This window comes from Rattus rattus, chromosome 2, assembly GCF_011064425.1.
Source record: "Rattus rattus isolate New Zealand chromosome 2, Rrattus_CSIRO_v1, whole genome shotgun sequence".
Classification (NCBI taxonomy): domain Eukaryota; kingdom Metazoa; phylum Chordata; class Mammalia; order Rodentia; family Muridae; genus Rattus; species Rattus rattus.
Window position 1 is genome coordinate 183019692 of NC_046155.1, and position 4207 is coordinate 183023898.

Here is a 4207-nt window from a genome sequence, read left to right on the forward strand (position 1 = left end):
CAGGGATTTTTGCGATTCCTCTCTGTAGGCTTCTACTTGTTCTCTAAGGGAGTTCTTCACGTCTTTCTTGAAGTCCTCCAGCATCATGATCAAATATGATTTTGAAACTAGATCTTGCTTTTCTGGTGTGTTTGGATATTCCGTGTTTGCTTTGGTGGGAGAATTGGGCTCCGATGATGCCATGTAGTCTTGGTTTCTGGTGCTTGGGTTCCTGTGCTTGCCTCTCGCCATCAGATTATCTCTAGTGTTATTTTGTTCTGCTATTTCTGACAGTGGGTAGACTGTCCTAGAAGCCTGTGTGTCAGGAGTTCTGTAGACCTGTTTTCCAGTTTTCTTTCAGTCAGTTATGGGGACAGAGTGTTCTGCTTTCGGGCGTGTAGTTTTTCCTATCTACAGGTCTTCATCTGTTCCTGTTGGCCTGTGTCTGGTGTTCACCAGGCAGGTCACTTGCAGCAGCAAAGTTGGTCTCACCTGTGGCCCCAAGGCTCAAGTTTGCTCGTGGGGTGCCTCCTATGAGCTCTCCGTGGCGGCAGCAACCAGGAAGATCTGTGCTGCCCTTTCCAGGAGCCTACGTGCACCAGGGTTCCAGATGGCGTTTGGTGTTTTCCTCTGGCATCAGAGATGTGTGCAGAGTGCAGTCTCTTCTGGTTTCCCAGGCGTGTCTGCCTCTCTGAAGGTTTAGCTCTCCCTCCCATGGGATTTGGGTGCAGAGAACTGTTTATCCGGTCTGTCCCTTCCGGTTCTGGTGGTGTCTCAGGCGCAGGCGTCCTGCCGCTCCTGGGCCCTCCCCCACAGGAACCCAGAGGCCGTATACAGTTTCCTCTTGGGCCAGGGATGTGGGCAGGGGAGGACAGTGTTGGTGGTCTCTTCTGCTCTGCAGCCTCAGGAGTGCCCACCTGACCAGGCGGTGAGGTCTCTCTCCAATGGGGTCTGGGAGCAGAGAGCTGCTGCGGGCCGGGATCCGCAGGTTTGGGACTCCCAGTAAACCCCGAAAGTGCCCGGTCCTAGAGGAATTTTGCCTCTGTGTGTCCTGAGTTCACCAGGCAGGTCTCTTGCAGCAGAAAAGTTTGTCTTACCTGTGGTCCCGAGGCTCAAGTTTGCTCGTGGGGTGCTGCCTATGAGCTCTCCGCGGCGGCAGCAACCAGGAAGATCTGCACCACCCTTGCCAACAGTTAATATTTTGTAATTACAAAAAGCTTACGTAGAATAAACATGATGCTTTTCTATTTATAACTTTGTTATATAAAATTAAGTCCCATTATTTAAAATTCTGTTGTATTCTTTAAAAACATTTTTCTTTTGATTCAAATATATGAAAAATCATAATTATTCTCAAGAGAATCAATGATTTGTATCATAGTAGTAGAGATTATGAGAAATATGAGAAATACGTCAATGTTAGATATTTAGAGCAATGTCCAGTTCAGAGTTTTTCATATTTTAAAAGTTCTGCTAAGAATCTACAATATTAATCTGGACTGAGCATTTAGCAATTTGTTTATATAAAATATTGTAACTAAAACAGGATCATCGACTGCTTGTTAATTTTTTAAATCCCATTTTAATTAGATACTAGAAAACTACATATTCTTAATATCTTAAACTTTCTTTTGATCACTATATTTTTATGATGTCTAATTATTTTCAAAATATTTTTTCATACTATTTTCTGCTATCCTTTTGAAAGGTATCCGAGACAGGTAGATTTTATTTGTCTCCATATTATAGAGGAACTTTTATGTCTTTAATTTTTTGTTTATTTTATAGCCTAAAATTTATTGTATTGTTTGCTTTCATGTTTATTGGTCAAATTTTTAATATAGTCTAATTTTTTCAGATTATGTTAAGATAATTAGGAGAGAACCTGAGTAGGAGTTCTTTCTCTTTTTGATTATTTTTGAAAGAACTCAAAACTAAAATATGAGTGCCATTTGAATGGCATGTGAAATGAATTAAAGGAGCTAATGCACTTATTGTGAAATTAGTAAACATATATTAACTTTCCTAGTGAACACCAAGTTGTAAGTACTTGACAAGAAGAGAATGCTTTAAATTTAAATATTAAAATATTTAATGAAAGAAAAAAATTACAATCATGATAGAATTAATGTGACTCAACCCAGGAGTCAGTGAATACATAGTCCTATATCAGCCTGGAGAGACCCTATGCCCTTCTCTGTTATGAGTCCTGTAAGCTACCTTCCTCAAAAGTATCCTTGCCTTATTAAGATTTCAGTTTTTCCAACACTGTTAAAATATTCTGACTATTCTTTAAACATGTTTGCCTTTTGAATGGCACAATGATACCAAGTAATTTTCTGTATTTATAAAAATATGGAAAATTGGCTGCATTAGATAAATAACATATTTTATTCTACTCAGATTCCTCAATCTGTGTGCAGTGAGAGTTGTGGGCCTGGATTCAGGAAAGTCACCTTGGAGGGTCAAGCAGTCTGCTGCTACAATTGTATACCTTGTGCAGAAAATGAGATTTCCAATGAGTCAGGTAAATGCCCACTTTACAGGAAACTTCCCCATTACTCCACAGTTTTCACAATACCCTGGGAAATATAGCTGGTATAAAGAGAAGTTAGAGAGAAATGATTTATTTTTGTGTGCCTTTTAGCAAGATTAAATATGTATGTACTTCACACTGTATTTCAATCACTTTTAAGACACATGCAAGGTTCAGATCTGTTGCACCTTCATTGTGACCATTTAGAGCTCATTTCAAAAGACAAGTTGGCAGTTGTTTCAGAGATGTGCTTTTCTATTGCATGCCTTTACATTCTTAAAATATGGTAAATAAATGGAGAAATAAATAGGAATATTTTGATAAACATAAAAAATAAATTTTCTCATTTGTATTATATTTTTAAATAATTTGGTGCAATATATTTTGATGGTCTGCACACCTACCATTTCTCATATAGCCATTCCTCTCTTCCATAAGAACTCACATTTAGGTAGTTATGTGTAATTTGCAGAACTAATAATGTCTGTGATGCTCATCTACTCTTCAGTATGTGGATGTCACTTGAGTAATGTCAAACAAGCAGGGGCAGAACTCTTTAAAATAAACTGACTCCCCTCCCAATAGCTACCAACTTCACATAGTTCTTTATCTGGAGATGTGTCTTCATGGCAACTAACACTTTCTATGTTAAAGTTTTGTCTGGCTTAAATCTGAACACATATAATGAATTACCTTAAATGCTATTAATTTGTAAATACAACTGCCCCACGTGTCCAAAAAAAGTGTTTTCTTGAAGTAATCTGACTACTTCTGCAAAAGAGAATAACATCTAAAATTTAAATACACAAACTATCCAATAAATAATAAAGATTTTCATTTCCTTAATATGAAGGATTATTTATATATTTTCCATCTCCATATAAGAGAAACAATACTTACAACTATAACACCAATGAAGTTTAGAACTAAGTAAAGATATACTGAGTTCTAAGTGCTTAAATAGAACATAGAAGAATAGTTCATGGACATAATCATGGCATCTTCCACAAATGAAAAAAGAATTAACATTCAATTTTTCTGTACATCATTAAGTTGAATTAGAGTTTTATAATTCTGTGTAAAATAAAGTTTATTTTTTTTCTTTCAAAATAACACACACTATATTTTAAACAAACTCATGCCCTATGAGCTTTCTAGATGGACCTTTTTTCCTATACTTACCGAATTTTTTCTCTCTTTAAAAATATCTCTTCACTCTAATTTGTTCTACCTGAATACTCTTGAATGACCTATACTATAGAATTATCTACATTCTTGTTGTCATAACCTTAAAGAACACTAAATTCTTCTCTCATATCAGAAAAGAAATTAAAAGAGATCATCTGATAATAATATAAGTTCCTGTGAATATCACTTCTGTGATGATAATGAGTCAGACCCAATCATGAGCAGATTGTGAACATGCTATAACAGCAATGAGTTTATATATGTATATACAACTGTCATAAGGTAGCTGTATATCACTGTTTCTTTAGAATAGACTGAGTCTGTTGACTTTATGAAGTTTCCATATTCTCTTCTATAAATTTCATCTGTTTTTATGTTGCAGCATATTCTTAAGTTTTCAGCCAAAGAGACCTTTCCATATATGTGTGTATGTATGTATGTATGTATGTATGTATGTATTTATGTATACATGCATTCATACACATTTGTTGCAAAGTGGGTTTG